General features: G+C 35.5%; 1 long non-coding RNA gene across 1 annotated transcript; it reads left to right on the forward strand.

Annotated features, from left to right (window-relative positions):
* Nucleotides 1–6037: 6037 nt before the first annotated feature.
* LOC117065517 lies at nt 6038–14581 on the forward strand. Its single transcript, XR_004429953.1, has 3 exons — nt 6038–6047; nt 13016–13020; nt 14447–14581. It is a non-coding gene; the product is annotated as an uncharacterized LOC117065517 (long non-coding RNA).
* The last annotated feature ends 4121 nt before the right edge of the window (nt 14582–18702 follow it).

Raw genomic sequence — 18702 nt, forward strand, 5'->3', positions numbered from 1 at the left:
CAAATTACCTGCTTTATATTGACTTCCTCTGTGCTTTTTGTGTCTTTGACGGTAGGAGTGGACAGGTTCAGCAATCGATGGCTCTTTTTTATTTGACCACATGGACTTTGGTATCAGTGGGCTGATTATTATTGAAAGAAAGAAAAAAATGAATTTCGGAAGTGTGTAATTCCCTGTTAAAATTTTTTATGAAAATGAACTGGCAAAACAAAATTAAACCTTTGTTTTATTAAAATAGTGATTCCTATATGGGGATTATGACAATAATGCTTAGTCTGGACACTGTTCATGATACTTTAAGAAAGTCATTACTCTTTAAATCCTATATGAATTCATGACTTCAGTTAAATTGTATAAAACGAAAATATTTTAATAATAGTTGGAATTTTATAACATCCAAATATTTGTTGAATTCATAGAAAAGGAAATTATAGAAAAAGAAATTGATATATAGCTAAAGAAAAGAAAGATAAAATGTAATCAATTTTTAAATAATGAATATACAAAGTACATCAAATTCTAGATTATAAGTCTACTTTACTCAATGCATCTAGATAACTGATCAAAAACTTCATAAACAATGATAAAAGAAAAATTGAAAATTCTATTATGTACCAACAGAATTATAAAAATGTTCAGCTTTCAAAGCAAAAATGCAAAGAAAATTCAGTAGACAAGCATGAAGTTGGCACAAAATTATTGTTCTGTACTTAATGTTGGATCTAAAGTTATTGTGGTTACAGGCTACACACATACAAACTCGAAGTTAAGTAAATTCAACAATCTTTTAAATTGTCTGTTCCATTGTAAAAGCACTATAAGTCATTTTAAACATATCTAAATAAGCAAAAATAAAAACAGCAGCAAATGATTAATGTAGAAGTTAAGACATGTTAACAAAAATACAATTTAGTCACAGAATAATTAGCAATTGAACATATACATGAGACAGATGAATGGATATAGCGGAATAAGTTGAGTAACCAAATCTACAAAATTGCTTTTTTTGACATATCTTCTGATTCTTATGTAATGTAGCACTACTATTTTTATTTGCTATGACAAATAGAATTTTGCTATTTCTCTTTGCTATCAAGCCTTGAGAGTAGAGAAAAGAAATGTTATAGCAAATAGAAAAATGTATATAAAATATGACAAAGAGCTGGAAGCCTTAGTTTAGTTTAGAGAGGTCCTTAGAAAATACTGTGTACCTCAAAAATGAAACTTTACCCTTTTTTTTGTTTTAACAAAGATCACTTAACAAGTAACCAACAATCAATTTTAAGAAAATGATATGACAATGGTTCTTCTAAACAAGTAAAATTGAAAGAGCTCATAACAAATAATTTAGTGGATATCAATCACATATTCATCTACTGTCTACTAAAATATTATCAATATTTCAATTTTTAGGTCTTGAACTTGGCCTTAAGCATGCTAGGGATGTCCATGGGGTAAGGAATCTTAAAAAACGAATTTGCCAAACAAACTCTAACATAGAGAAGACAACGTTCCTGTTCATTGGTTTCATTTTACTCTCTGATAAAGTAGATAAGAAATGAAAATGATCAGTGGTGATTTGATTTTTGGATTTGCATTGGATTTGTTTTATCTATATGGCAAACAAATCCAATAGTGAGGAATGATAAAACACAATTATGGTCTTTAACAACTTCTTTATGTATGTGATGCCCCAAATAGCAGCATTTTGAGTATAATCCAAATATACCCTACTGAATATTTAAATGGTATAAAAATTCTTCTCTTCCTAATTTTTAATTGCCATCTTCATTGAGAAAATTGTCATTTTTTTAAATGTTATGCTTACTATTTACCAAACATTATCTCATTAAAATCACACAAATTATATCATTAACCCTTTGAAGATAAGGAATCTGAGGCCTAGATCTATTAACTAGGCAGCCTGAGATTTACTTTGCTAGAATGAGTGGAGCCTATATTCAAAACACAGTCCTTCTGATTCCCATGCTTACTTGTAGACAGCCAGATTTTCAAGACAAAAGTTGTAAAACAGGAAATAAGTTAATGCAAACATGTTATCCAGGTTCCCATCCCTAATGTACTATTGATTCTGCATCCTGAGGGATATCCTAAGGAACCTTATAAAATATGTCCTCAAAACTGTCCACCTGGTGATGAAAGGGGGTATTATTTATTTACAGAGACTCATCCTCCACTGACCAGGAGTGACCTCCAGGAAATTAATTCAAGCTCATTTCCAGGTTGCGCATTTTGGAGTACCTAATAAAAAGCCCTAGAGTTGGATGCAAATACTAGGAGGCTCTGTTTGGATGAAACAGTTAAAAACCTGTTCTGAATGGTCATAGAAGCAGTACTGGAATGATAAGTGGGACCAAAAGATTTTGAAGCAGAGTATAAGAGGCGTTCAATACATTCTACTTCTACCTTCTCTAGAGAAACCACTTTGAGAACCAATTGTTTCCAAGTAACTTTATGATACTCAGAAAAACCAAAAAGCATATAACTTTTATATTGATCATAAAATCTAATGCAGGGTATGAGATTACCAATAAAAAATTACTGGTTTATTTAATTATGATTCTTCTAAGTTGTATTATTAATGTTTTATTTATTACATTTAACTTGTTATTGCCTTCAAAATCTATTTCGATGCATAATTTATTTTTTTCTAAATTGTTTCTCCTATTACTAAAATAAATACTGAATAATCCATCTTTTCAGCAGTTGAACTCTAAGTCTCCTTTTATTTTCTATCTAGTATTTACTTAACATATATGATTAATTATTTAATTATGATAAGGTCATGAGCATCACACATGATGTTGCATGAAGACTACCGGGCAAAGTGACTGGCACAGAGCAGACACCCATGAATATTTGTTTTTTTCCTTTTGAAATATTATCTGCCTTCATACCTACTAGCACATGCTGAGAATGACTTCAGTTGGAATGAAGAACTATATTAAGACTTCCTGACAAACTGGTATCACAACCATTCTGGATCACGTGCTATTAGCTTATGATTTAGTCCTCTTTCTATCACTCTGTATTTCTTCATTTCTTCTTCTTCTTCTTCTTCTTTTTTTTTTTTTTTTTTTTTTTTTTTTTTGAGATGGAGTCTCACTCTGTCGCCCAGGCTGGAGTGCAGTGGCAGGATCTCAGCTCACTGCAACCTCCACCTCCCAGGTTCACACCATTCTCTTGCCTCAGCCTCCCGAGTAGCTGGGACAACAGGCGCCTGCCACCACGCCCGGCTAATTTTTTGTATTTTTAGTAAGGATGGGGTTTCATCGTGTTAGCCAGGAAGGTCTGTATCTCCTAACCTCGTGATCCACCCACCTCCGCCTCTCAAAGTGCTGGGATTACAGGCGTGAGCCACTGTGCGCGGCCCTCTTCATTTCTTAAATTTAACCACAGGAGACGAATCTAAAGCCTTTCATCTCAAAATATTTTGTCTTCTCCTTTCTTCTATATAATATGAGGATTTTTGGAATTTCAATATTGGACATATCTACTGATTCAGAACATCAGGGAATAAAGAAAATAAGACACAGCTTCTAGAGGCAGGATACTGGTCCCAGTGATAGGAAGGATGATCCATGCAAAAAAATTAATTTCAGTTATGTCTATCTATTCCCAGAGGAACAGGCCAAACAAAAATCTTCCCAGTTGGGTGTCCACAGCACTGCCCAAATTTGCACAAAAGAGCACCGTGTCTATGATATGAAGACTATATTTCTAGTTAAGTTTTGAATGTTAGATAGAAGAAACCTGAACTTCAGAAAAATTTGGGATATGGTGATTTGAAGATTAAAACAACCAAGCAAGACTAAGCATGGTATTAATTTAATCATCTATATATAAATTAATGAGCATTGTGACCCACACAGCTCAACCACCTTGCACATAACCTAGGAAATGCATCAGGGACCAATAGTTCATAAGATCATTAAGCAAAGTATTCAACTTCTTATAATTCATATAGTATAGGCAACTTGCTCCATATATTTTTTTTTTTTTTTTACTTCTTCTGTGTATTGGCAATAGCTGTGATGACAACATTTCTTAGATGTAAGGAAAACCATGCATGCTATATTATGAAACAATTTTATTCTGCATGAAAATATGGGTGTGCCAAGTATTACAAAGTGTTGTTAACTTAGTCATTGGTTTCTTTCTGTCTTTACCAGAAACTTCCTATATTCAGTAATTTTCTTAGCAAAAAATTCAAACACCCATTCAATTGAAGGAAGCGTTATGCTGTAATGATTGTTGTATGTGCATATTCAATGCCTGTATTATTTCATTTCTTTTTTTAAAGTTTATGTCATTTATTCAGCTACCTTTTCTATTTAGGGGTTGACAATTTTTTTTTTTTTTTTTTTTTTGAGACGGAGTCTTGCTCTGTCGCCCAGGCTGGAGTGCAGTGGCGCAATCTCGGCTCACTGCAAGCTCCGCCTCCCGGATTCACGCCCTTCTCCCGTCTGGGACTACAGGCAACCTACCACCAGGCCCGGCTAATTTTGTTTTTGTATTTTTAGTAGAGACGGAGTTTCACAGTGTTAGCCAGTATGGTCTCGATCTCCTGACCTCATGATCCGCCCGCCTTGGCCTCCCAAAGAAAAATGTTTTTAAACAAAGTTGGGAACATTGAAATTATGGATAATTAATTAAACTGTGTTGTTTTAGTTATATATTACTGATTGATATTTATTAAATTAGGGAAAATCCTCTTGAATGTGCTATGGCATAAGCTTTGTCTAAAAAAAAAAAAAAAAACTTCCAGAATGAACAATTGGAATTTTAGTTGGTTTTATGTTTTTAATTTTAATGAAGAGAGATCATTCTGACTACAGATAACTATGGTGAAACCATTTGTTTTGAGGTAAAATACAAAAGCACTTGCCCCAAAAATATGGAAAAATTTTCTTCCTCTGATTACTTTTATTAGAAAATAAAACTAATACTTAAATGTACGAGTTAAGAATAAGGTTGAGTGTGGTGATTCACGCCAGTAATTCCAACACTTTGGGAAGGCCAAAGCAGACAGATCATTTGAGCCCAGGAGTTTGAGACCAGTCTGGGCAACATGGCCAAACCTCATCTCTACAAAAACAAAAACAAAAACAAACAAACAAAAATTAGCAGGGCATGGTGGCACATACCTGTGGTCCCAGCTGCTCAGGTGGCTGAGGTGAGAGGATCATCAGAGCCCGGAAGGTCAAGGCTGCAGTAATGATCGTGCCACTGCACTGGATCCAGCCTGAGTGACAGAGTAAGGCCTTGTCTCAAAAAAAGAAAACAAAACAAAACAAAAAAAAACTGAGGAAGAGAGTAAGAGATTAATGCAACAATGAGAAACAGTGTCAACTTCACAAGAATTGTACAGTTGCTGAACATTTTTGGAAGCAAGAAGTAGGTTTAGAGAACAATATGAAAGAAGTGATAAAATAATTTTACTGTTGTGATACCATTTCAGCTGTTAGATAAAGAATGAAGACTGAAAAGGAGATTGTTTTCCTCCCCTCAAAGCACTATTGATAAGGCAGGTGATCAGGAAAGTGTTGGGTAGAAAGGGGCATGGTCCCTGTGGCCTGCGCCCACAGACCTAAATGAGGACAGACATTTCTGTTTTCTGCCCAAAAAGTTGCCTTTTGGTCTGCCACGCCCCCCATCTTGTTCCTATAAAAACCGGAGACCCTAGCAGGCACAGACACAAGCAGTTGGACATCAAGAGAAGCAGAAGAACACACTGGCAGACACCAACAGACACCGACAGGCCACAGAAGGTGGAAGGTAGAGGCCAGGGGAATGCCCTGGGGCGATGGGAGGAGAGTTCGGCGCTGGGCAGCCTGACTGCAGGGAAAGACCACCTTCCCACTCCACCCTCTTCTGGCCCCCATCCATCTCACTGAGTGCTACTTCCACCACTCAATGCGATCTTGCACTCATCCTCCAAGCCCATGTGTGATCCAATTTTTCCAGTACGCAAGGGCAAGAACCCCGGATACAGAAAGCCCTCTGTCCTTTTGATAAGGCAGAGTGTCTAACTGAGTTGATTAACCCAAGTCACTTGCAGACGGCAAAGCTGAAAGAACACACTAACACATGCCCACTGGGGTTTCGGGAGTTGTAAACACTCACCCCAAGATGCTGCTGTGGGATCGGAGCCCCAAAATTCTCCCCACCACCGGCCCACATGCTCCCCCTAGGGGTTTGAGCAGCACGGCATGAAGAAGAGACGAAACCCCTGTCGCACACCCTGCGAGAGGGATAAGGGAACTCTCCCGTGTCACTATGGTAAAATATCAACTAGTCTTGACACAACATACTTTGACGTGCAAATATTTTTCTGGCAGATTCTACATTATCACTGAGATTTTTTAAAAGTTCATAAAATAGGATTTCACAAGCTGACATAAATTTCACTTTATATAAAGTTTCTAAAAAGCTCAGCCCACCATAATTAGGAGCCACTATGATGAGAGGACAGAAAACTCATTATTATCTATCCTTATCTATAAAAGGAAATGTTTGGCTCCTGTATTCAGGAATTCCAATAGCAGGGCTTGTCCTACTGCAAACTTTAGACATGGGCTCAAAATAAACCACTCAAACTCAAATCTACCAATCTCCAGATTGATTTCTTCTAGTTGCTTCCATTACTAAGTAACCTCTTCCCTCATTCAGGTTAACCAACTATAAACGCCCCCTCCAGCCTTTTTTTTTTTTTTCCAATCCAGCAGGAAAGATACAGTATTTATAGCAGCTATGAACGTCATATACTCACTTCCATTCAATGTCTAGGTTATGTGTTCATTCCTGAGCTAATCTTGAGGCCAGAGAAAAGTAAAGTTGAATTGGCTTAGGACAGGGTCAAATGCACCACTCCTAGAGACAAGGGAGCAGCCACTTCCAACACGAAGCACATGGATAGAGGGTGGGGAAGGGGAGATGTTCCAGAGGGAAATCAGGACATGGTTTCTGGATCAGTATCCTGAGACTGTTGTAACAAGTTACTACAAACTGGGTGGCTTAATCAATAAAAATTGATTCTTCCACAGCTTTGTTGGTGAGAAACTCAAAATTTTGCAGGAGCCATCTGCCTCCAGGAACTTTAAGGAGAAATGAGATCCAGGCCTGTCTCAGGTTCTAATGTCCCCAGGCACTCCTTGGCTTGTGACTGCATCACTCCGTTGTCAGCCTTGATTTCACCATCACATTGCCTTCTCTGTTCCTCTCAAAACTCCCTTTGCCTTTCTCTTATTAGATCTGTAAGTTTATTTATGTTCCAGCCATATAATCCAGAGTAATCTTTCAGCTCAAAATCTTTAGTTATATCTGCACAGGTTCTTTTTCCAAATACGATAAAATTTACAAAAGTTTTAAGGATTAGGACGTGATGTCTTTGTGTCACCGGTAAACCGGGTTCTTTCCGTACTTTATTTTGATCACAAAGAAAGAACACCCAATTGGGAAAAAGGCAAGCAGGTTTTATTCCTGGCCAGGAATGGAGATGGAGTGAGCTCTCACTCTAAAGAACCCCTTCCTACCTCCAGGAGCTGAGCTGTGAGAAGCTGGGGAATGTTCAGAATTGAGATGTGGGGTGGGGTGGTATGTAAACAAGTGAAGGCAGGAACTCCAGAGTGAAGGCGCAGATCATACACATCCCTCTTCATATGATGTATGTTTAGAAAATCATGGTGATTTTCTCCTATGGGTGGAGACTTTAGCATTATAATTATATGTTAATGATTTAAAGGTAAATGGAGGGGGACAGGGCACCAGTTCTCGGTTGAACCCATCTGGCATGGTTCTTATTTCCCTCTGGTATTTGCAAAGGATCATAAATCTTTTGGGGTATCCCAAGCTCTTTGGGGTTCATTAAGTAGCCAGGCCTGTGGGTAAAGAGATTAAAGAAAAAAAAAACTGTCAAAATACAAATTCCAACTGCTTAGGCCGGCATTATCCTGGCATTATACAAAACAGTATGAAATGGGAGCCTAGTGGCCCCACACACTCAACGTATTTGCAAATGGAAGCAATATGATATGAGTATCCCTATCAGATTTGGTAACCAGGCTGGAATCTCAACTGTGCCTCTTACTGACTTTGTAGCCTCGGCAACTTAACTTAAATAAAATCTCTAAGCCTCAGTTTCTTAAGCACAAACTATACACAATAAATGTATCTACTCTCACAGGGTTGGGAGCTGGTTAAATAAGTATGTGTAAAAATTTAGCATATTACATAATGCATAGTATTGTATAAATAAATATTAGCTAGTGGTATTTGTCTGTTTAATTTTTATATTTACATAACAAATAAAACACCCCTGATTATTTTAGTGTCATCTTCTGCCCTAATATTGAGCCACAAGTGGAAGCAATTGACAGTATGTAAAGAGTGAACATCTGGGAGGTTGGAGACCTTGCTTCCTGCCAGGCATCTGAAACTGTACAGAAGTTATATCATCTTGAGATAGCACATTCTGTATCTACAAATGTCACATTTAGATCAGAGGTTGGAAAAATCACAGTCCATGGGCCAGAGTCGGTCACACTCATTCATTTAGGTATTATCTATGGCTGCCTGGCTGCCCTACAACAGCAGGGTTAAGTAGTCCCTAGGGCAACCTGTCTAGTCACCAATGCTGAAAAGACACCATTTGACACTTTACAGTTTAGATGGCTTAGATGCTTATCTCTGTTTATATGCTTACTTAGAACTTTCTGCCTTGAGTTTCTGTAGTTCCAAAGCCTCACTATTCATGTTCTTCTGGGCCAAGTAAACCAACAGATCGCAAAGCTAACGTATCCAGGGCATGCACTGAATTATAGAGCGTCATAGATAATTAATAATACATTTTCAACTGAACCAAGCACTACTTGATCATTTAATTGGAAGAGGAGGATAGAATCAAAGCAAAAAAAAAAAAGGAAATTTTTTTTTCTTGGTAAATGACAAAAGATTTTATCAAACAGAACATAGTCCTGTTTTCTGTTATGGTTTAGACTAATTAGGATACATTTGAGAAACGGATGCTTTAAAATGTAGACTGTTATTTATCAGAAAAGTAGACAAGTAATTGCAACACTATACCATTCTCTAATGTTGTCTAGTATAAAAGTCTGTTGGACTTTTAAGGAATATATAAGCATAGTTGTAACTGGTATATCAAACTACCAGTTAGGTATATCTGGCTTCTACTAGTATTAATGTTATGATTGGCTGGATTCTAGCTCTCCTTGACTGCCCTTGGGTTTCATGCAATGAAGATGCTTTTTCTTTAAGATTACCACTCTTTAACAGCTATGAGAAAAGAAACAGAAAAGAGAGAAAAGAAGATAGAAAAGGAGAGAGAAGGATGGAGGAAGGGAGTGAGGATGGAAGCAGAATTTGGTAAACATTCAGAAAGAGATTGTCTTTGCATCTGGGAAGGAATGGTCTGGGTCTAAGGCAGTGGGATTCCTTTTCTGGCTATTTCCAGACAGCCTCCTCTATTTACCCTAATGTGCTAAAGAATGGAATTTCATATGTGTGTCTTGATGTGACAAGGACTGGGAAGCACCCTAGAATCTTAATTGGTGGGGTAATTTTTTCCCAAATTTTGGAGATGTGGGGCCACTAGGCAATTCACCCCTCCTTTCCTAGATTGCTAACACATTGATAAATAGCCTCTATTAGGCAAATAAAAGAGAGTTCTCAACATTACTGTAAAATAGATAATGTAACACAAAAAAACCTTGGCAAATTCTATCTAGCATGCATTTGAGACCTATTGCTAAATTTCCTTAGATTGATGGATGTCACTGTGGAAAGGAAAATATGAGGAGCCAAAGGAAGGAGCTGGAAACGTGCATCCAAATAATCATCCCTTAGAATCGGAAGTCTCTCCCTCTCTCTAAAAACACAAATGGAAGAGAACAAGAGATTTCTTCTAACAAATTTATATAATACAGTAACTAAACCTAGACCTAAATCCAGGACTTGAGGTATTAGGACCTCACTAGTTGTATTACTAATTCCAGCATGCGACAACTTCTCTGGGCCTCACATGCAACCTCTATCATGTACAAATCAAAGTATCTTACCTTTTAGAAACCACTGTAACATATCACCACCAGCAATTCCTTCCCTTCTAAGATCTGAGATACTGTAGAAACTGACTCATACTCAGTTCTTGGGAGAGCCATACACTCTGACTTCATTAGAAGAAATTAACTTATCTTAACATCTTTATTCGAAGAGATAGTAGAGTGGGAAGTGGGATGGTATTGTAACACCATACCCTATTATTTTGTAACTCCCTATTTATAAATTGCAGTATAATTACTGCTTATGGGATTGAAATTGCTTTAAAATCTTGTGGGGGGTGATGTGCACAAAATCTGAGTTTTTCTATTGAAAAAGAAGTGTATTCGTGGAAAGAACATCACAAAATAGTAGAAATGACACCCTGGGAGCCAATTAAAAACAAACAAACAAACAATAATCTTGGGTTATTAAAATATTATTAATCTTTTAGTCAAGATCTGCTAATTATCTTGAAAGAATATGATAATTGTATTATTATTTTAAAAAATGTATCCCAGGAAAATTATGCTAATATGAAATAAATTTGATTTTAGAGAAGTTTATTTTATTAGAGATTAATATAATATATGCAGCATAACATCTTAAATATATTTATGGACATATAAGAATGACATAATCAGTTATTCCTAATTATTTTGATGTATTTTATAGTCATTTAGGTGAGTAAATTAAATTATGAAAAGATGTAAGAATAATTTGTATAACGAATGTTGAAAGCACTGTAGTTTTGACACAGAATTATAAATGAAATTATTTGTCTTGGGAGTTAATTGTAGTATATAGCAGTCTTGATAATTTATTTTACCTCTATTCACCCTAAATAATTACATTTGTATCATTAAAGAAACTGTCTTAAATTTAACGGTGCTATAAAATCATAATTAACAGTAGCATAAAATCCATTTGTAATTTTTCAAAAATATTCACCAGAAACATAGATATTATCTGCATTAACACAGAATTTTCTATTTACACAGCACTTTTGTTTAATTGGGTGTGCAAAATTGTCATTTATAAGTAACACAACATTCATCTTATGATCCACAAATTTAAAGAAATTATTTTCTAATGTATATTTTTTGGCAGTAGTAGGAGATCGAGAGTCATGCATATAATGAAATTTTGACCCTAATAAATTGTACTGAGGAACAAATAATATATGTAAAGTATACAGTGAAATTCTTAGAACAAAGTCGCTGTTCAAAACCTATGATTTTGCCATTGCTGATTCAAACAGGAAAATATCAATGTTGAACTACGACAAAAACTTCAAGGCAGAGATGTCTGTTTCAATTCATTCTATCATCCATGTAATCACCAAAGCTTTATTGATCATCTACTACAGGCCATACATTGCCCTATATAATGGAGGTGCCGTGGTGAGAGACACTATACCTACCTATAGTTTAGCAATGGGGAAACTAATAATTAGACCAGAATAAAAGGCCTATTCAAGCTTATATACCATGTTAGTGGAAAAATACAAGACAAGAAAATAACCGCTGAGTAATAGTCACAACTGAAGTACTCTGCAAATCTTTCTTAAACCAAATGAGATCAAATATGTGAACTCACCTAACCCAGTGCTGAGCATAGTATAGGTAATGGAAAAACAAAATAATGGTTACAACTGTGCTGTGATAAATATATCTGCTTTTGTAACTCAGACTAATAGATACAAAATGTCAGGACCATACATAGGAAGCATATGCTGCTCTGATTTCATTTTGTACATAGTTAAATATCAGTTCGCTCTAACACCTGAAGTATTATTTTGAAAACCTTGTAAATTTGTTACTAGGTATATAGCAGATACTTCCACATTATGGAGAGAGTATTTACAACGAAATCTAGAATCTTAACATCAAAATTTAAGTACAAGACTGAAAAAAGTAAAGTGTCCTATTCACTCAACAAGTTTTCATTATCAAGTTTGTGGGAGGTAGGATAAGATAAGATAAGTAGGATATGGTTCCAGCCGTACCGGAATAAGGTGCCATTTGGCATTTTTAAGCAGTAACAGTAACTGGGATTATGAGTAATAACTGAATGAAATAGATATTTGACTTAAATAAGAAAATAATAAGAATATGATAGATTTTTCCAAATATCAAAGATTCTGAGATGTTGAAGGAAGATTAAACGTCATGTAACTCAACAGACCAGAGGTAACACCAAGTGAAGGCAATTCTAACTCACAATATACTATCCAATATTGACACTTGCCCTCTGGAGACTATAGCTATTCAGGGAATATGCTTTATAATCCTTAGTCAAGAGTGCTGGAGAGCACTCCACTTTTCCTCATCCACGACTAGAGAACACAGCATTCGTCAACTATGGTGTTCTTTACACTTAACCTAGATAGACTCCAGAATATGTCTTAACATAGGATTTCGGGCAGCCATTACTAATGAAATAACCAGTATTTTAGCTGAAATATTGTTGCTATTTATTGAGGATATAGAAGAAACTCCTCAATAAATTAGTGATTACAAGAGTTTACCAAAGTTTCCTTCTAAGTGAGTTCAATTATCTCTCCCATCCATTTAAAGCTCTTTAGTCACACCCTTGCTATTTTCTGTCTTGATAGAATAAAAGAAAGCTTTTAGTCTCTTCTCGTATGGAAGCATTTCTATATCATTGATTATTTTTAGCCCAAATTATTTGAAACTTTTGCCTCTTCAGTCTTGCTTGTGCTATAAACTTGATATCTTCACCGTTCTCTTTTTTTTTTTTTTTTTTGAGATGGAGTCTCGCTCTGTCACCCAGGCTGGAGTGCAGTGGGGTGATCTCTGCTCACTGCAAGCTCCGCCTCCCGGGCTCACACCATTCTCTTGCTTTAGCCTCCCGAACAGCTGGGACTGCAGGCGCCCACCACCACACCCGGCTAATTTTTGTAATTTTAGTAGAGACGGGGTTTCACCATGTTAGCCAGGATGATCTCGATTTCCTAACCTCGTGATCCGCCCGCCTTGGCCTCCCAAAGTGCTGGGATTACAGGCGTGAGCCACCGCGCCCGGCCACCTTTCTCTTACATGTATTTTTCTTAGCTGCCTCTGTAGGTAAAAATAACATTTCATTGCTTGTTTCTTAGGTACTTCCCTGTGATATCCAGTTCCACTATTCTTTAACAAAGTGCTGTAAACTTTTAATACCAAAAAGATTTCCTTGGCATAGATGAGAATCTAAGTTCAATGTCTTGGCACAGATATTAAACTAAATTCAATGTCTCACACCAATCCAAAATGACTAGTATTATTACTGTTAGGAATTTTTCAGCTCACATTAAAATTATTGAAATCCTAAATGTCCTAGAAAAGAAATGAGTCAATTGACATTCTAACTCATGTGTTGTAACAATTAATTCCGTGACCTTGGACTATTGCTTTCTCTCTTTTTCTTTTTCATTGAGAAAAATGTTATATATAGTGGAAAGAATGAATCTTAAGTTTATAGTTCTATAAGTTTTGACAAATAAATACATAAATGTAAAAATCACACAAACAAATATAGGATATTACCATCATCTCACAATGTTCCCTCATGCCCTTTTACAGTCAGTTGTCTTTAGAAACAATAGCTGATGTGCTGTCTGTTACTATTGATTACTTTTGCCTGTTTTAGATTTGATATAAAAGGATTATGAAATATATTTTTGAGAATGATCTATGTTGTGTGTATCATTTTTATTATGTGTGTATCATTTTATTATGTTATATTACACTATAGTTATATATTAAAATTTGTTTATTCCCTCATGTTGATGAACATTTGGGCTGTTTCTAGTGCTTGACTATTATGCATAAAGCTGCTGTAAACATTATTTATAATTGAAGACATATGTTTTTATTTTTCCTAAGTAGATAACTAATGATGGAATTTCTGGATTGTAGTGTACAACCTTCAACTTCTACCACTACTCTTTATATTATTGCACCAGCCCTAGCCTTTACCATTGCCCTTCTCTTATGAGTACCCCTCCCCATACCCAATTCCCTAATTAACCTCAACCTAGGGCTTTTATTTATTCTAGCCACATCTAGCCTAGCCGTCCACTCTATCTTATGATCAGGATGAGCATCAAACTCAAATTATGCACTAATCGGAGCACTACGAGCAGTAGCCCAGACAATCTCATATGAAGTAACTCTCGCCATTATTTTACTATCAATTCTGCTAATAAGCGGCTCATTCAACCTTCACTCACTCATTACAACACAAGAACACCTCTGACTTCTCCTACCATCATGACCTCTAGCCATAATATGATTCACCTCCACATTAGCAGAGACCAATCGGGCCCCTTTTGACCTAACAGAAGGAGAGTCCGAACTAGTTTCAGGCTTTAATACTGAGTATGCTGCAGGCCCATTTGCCCTTTTCTTCATAGCTGAATATATAAATATCATTATAATAAATGCCCTAACAGCCACAATTTTCCTAGGATCATTATATCCCATTCATTCACCGGAATTGTTCACAACATGCTTTATTACTAAAACACTTCTCTTAACCTCCTTATTCCTATGAATTCGAGCAACCTATCCTCGATTCCGCTACGATCAACTTATACACCTACATATGTCTTTGAAGTTAATGGAAACCTTGCAGTACTTTTGCAAAATGATTTTACCATTTCACACCTCTACCAGCAATGTACTTCTAGTTTCTTCATATTCTTGTCAATACTTGCTTGGTGTTGTGAGAGATCTTTTATTATTATTATTATTGTTGTTATTATTATACTTTAAGTTCTGGGATACATGTGCAGAACGTGCGGGTTTGTTATATAGGTATACACTTGCTATGGTGGTTTGCTGCACCCATCAATCGGTCATCATCCACATTAGGTGTTTCTCCTAATGCTATTGCTCCCCTAGCCCCCCACTCCCCAACAGGCCCCGGTGTGTGATGCTCCCCTTCCTGTGTCCATGTGTTCCTATAGTTCAGCTCCCACTTATGAGTGAGAACGTGTGGCGTTTGGTTTTCTGTTCATTCTCAGCAAACTAACACAGGAACAGAGATATCTTAATTTTAGCCATCCCAGTGAGTATGTGATGGCTTTACTTTGCTCTTCCATGATAACTGGTAACAGAACTTTTTTATATGATCATCAAACACTTTTATACTTTCCTATATAAATTGTTGCTTAAAGTATTTTGCATATATGTAATCTATCTATCTATCTATCTGTCTGTCTGTCTGTCTGTCTGTCTATCTATCCATCCATCCATCCATCTTATTGTTATTTTAGACAAGGCCTCACTGTCACCCAGGCTGGAGTGCAGTGGCACAGTGGCCCGATCATGGCTCACTGCAGCCTCCATTTCCTGGGCTCAAGCAATGCCCCTACTTAAGCCTCCTAAAGTGCTAGGATATTACAGATGTGAGCCATCATACCTGGCCCATACTTTTTCTGCTACTTGTCTTTTCATTAGGAATCAGTAGAAGTTCTATATATTTTAGGAATTCTTTCAGGTAAATATATAAAGAATGTTATATCCTTGTGTCTTGTTATATGTGATATATATGTGTATATATATGTTACATATATATAACACACACATATTTGTGTGTGTGTTTTGTCTTTTGATTAGCAGAATATTTTTCATTTGGGTAAAGTCCAATTTTCAATTCTGAATTTTATTGTCGTTGTTTTTGTATTCTTTCAGAAAAATTGTTGCCTCATGAACGTATTTTCTTTTGCTTTCTTATATAAAACATAAACATAATATATAGTTATATATTTTAATGTATTAGGTAGGAGTGAAAATTTATATTTTATATAGATAATCAATTACTCAGCAAAATTTGTTGGAGAAAAAAGTATATTTTTTTCACCCAGAATTATATGGCTGTATTTGTTGAAAATTATTTAACTCTATATATGTGGATCTATTTCTGAACTCCAGGTTTTATTCCAATAATTATCTGTGGTCACATAAATACTACAGTATCTTAATTACATATTTTATAGTATGTGTGAGAGTAGTGTAAGTCATTCAAATTTGTGCTTCTGGTTCAAGATTGTGTTGCTTACATTAGATACTATGCATTCCCACACAAATTTTAGATTCAGTTAGTCCATTTTTTAAAAGGATACTGGATATTAATTGGGGCAGCAAAGTCTGTAGACACATTTAGAGAGTATCAACATCTCTTAACAATGTTTACTTTTTCAATGTTTCCACTTATGCAGGTCTTCTTTAACTTCTATCATCAAGGTGTAAAGATTTCAGTGTACACATTTTACATATGTTTTGATTAATTTACTCTTAGAATTTTATGTTTTCTCATGCTTTCATAAATATACTGTTTTTAAAATTTCTTTTCTGTGATGGTTAATACTGAGTGTCAATTTGATTGGATTGAAGGGTCCAAAGTATTGTTCCTGGGTGGATTTTTGAGGGTGTGGCCAAAGGAGATTAACATTTGAGTCAATGGACTGGGAAGAGGCAGGCCTACCATCAATCTGGGTGGGCACCATCTAAACAGCTGCCAGCGTGGTTAGGATAAAGGCAGGCAGAGGAACGTGGAAGGACTACACTGGCTGAGGCTTCTGGCCTTCATCTTTCTCTCATGCCAGATGCTTTCTGCCTTGGAACTTCAGACTCCAAGTTCTTCAGTTTTTGAACTCTTGGTTCATACCAGTGGTTTACCAGGGGCTCTCAGGCCTTCGGCCACAGAGTGAAGGCTGCACTGTTGGTTTCCCTACTTTTGAGGTTTTGGAATTCAAACTGACTTCCTTGCTCCTTAGCTTACAGATGGCCTATTGTGGGACTTCGCCTTGTGATCGTGTGAGTCAATACTTAATAAACTCCTTTTCATATATACATCTATCCTATTAGTCCTGTCTGTCTAGAGAACTCTAATATATTTTCTAACTTTTTTTACTAGAATATGAAATACAGTTGATTGTTTTATATTGACCTTGTATCTTCTACTTTAAAAAATATAATTATTAATTTATCTGTAGCTTATTTTAAATGTTATATAGTTATGCAATCTGTTAAAAAAAGTCCATTTTCTTTTTGTTCTCTGGTTTTTATACTATTCTTTCTAGTCTTACTGCTGTGATGCTAACCCAGAATAATGTTGAAGAGAAAATGTGAAAGTGACATCCTTATTTTGCTCCTAATTGTAGAAATGTTAACACTTCTCCATTAAGTATGATATTAGCTGTAGCTTCATTTTATAAATAACTAATTTTAGATTTTAAAATATCTCAATTTCTATTTGCTACAAGTTTCAAGATTATTGAATTTTATCAAGAGTTTTTTGTTTATTAAGATAATTTTGTGATTTTTTTCTTTTTTATTCTTCTTATGTAACAAATAACAATAATTGATTTCAAAGGTATGTCAATTTTGTGTTCCGGTAACTTAATTCTGGTATATTATATTATATATATATATATCATTGTGTTTGTTAAGATTTCAGTGACGTGTCTTCATTTGTGTTAATAAGGAACACTGTCTAAATTTTTCTTTTCTTGTATGTTTATTGTCAGATTTTCACGTCTGATTTATACTGGCACCATTTAAAAACATTGACACACATTCCCTCATCTCCTATTTTTGAAATAATTAATGTAATTTGATATTATTTCTTAAATATTTGATATGATTCATCAGTGAAGTCATTTGGCCCTGGAGTTTTCTTCGTGAGAAGTTGTCTAGTTCAACTGCTTCTTTTTGTGTTCATTTTAATGAGTTATGGGTTTTCAAGGATATAGCCCTTGTCATATGAATTATTAAATTTATTAGGCTAAAGTTTTGTGTGAGATCCCTTCATTATCCTTTTCATATCTGTAAGCTATATAGTGATGGTTCCTATTTATTTCTAGATATTTGTGTTCGTTCCTTCTTTTTTCTTGAAAAGTCTTGCTATTGATCTGTCAATTTTTAATTTAAAAAAACTTTTTCTTTTGTTAATTTTTTCTATTGTTTTTTCTTGACTTAAGTATTTTCTATTGTTGAAATATACAATACATTGTTATAAGATACAGTCACCCTACTCTCTAACAGAACACCAGAACTTATTATTCCTAACTGTATCTTTGTATTGGTTGCCCAACATCTCCTATTCCTCCCATCTTCCTTATCCTCCACAGCCTCTAATAACCACTATTCTACTCTCTACTTCTATAAAAATCACAATTTTAGATCCCACATGTGAGTGTGATCATGTGGTCTTTGATTTTCTGTGCTTTGCATATCTCACTTAATGTAATGTCCTCCAGGTTCATACCTGCTGCCAAAAAGTGATAAGGTTTTATTCTTTTTTATGGAAGAATAGTATTCACATTTTCTTTATTCATTTATCTGTAGTTGGGCATTTAGGTGGAGACTTCATCTTCGTTATTGTGAATAGCACTGCAATAAACAGGAGTTCAATTATCTCTTCAACATACTAATTTCATTTACTTTTGATATATACCAAATAATGGGATTTGGATTAGATGGTAGTTCTATTTTTACTTTTTTGAAGAACCTTCATACTCTTTTTTTCCCCTTCCCTCCCCTTCCCCTTCCCCTTCCCCTTCCCTTCCCTGTCTTTCAGACAGAGTCTGTTTCTGTTGCCCAGGCTGGAGCACAG

Source organism: Trachypithecus francoisi, unplaced genomic scaffold (genome assembly GCF_009764315.1).
Source record: "Trachypithecus francoisi isolate TF-2019V2 unplaced genomic scaffold, Tfra_2.0 Lachesis_group2, whole genome shotgun sequence".
Lineage (NCBI taxonomy): Eukaryota > Metazoa > Chordata > Mammalia > Primates > Cercopithecidae > Trachypithecus > Trachypithecus francoisi.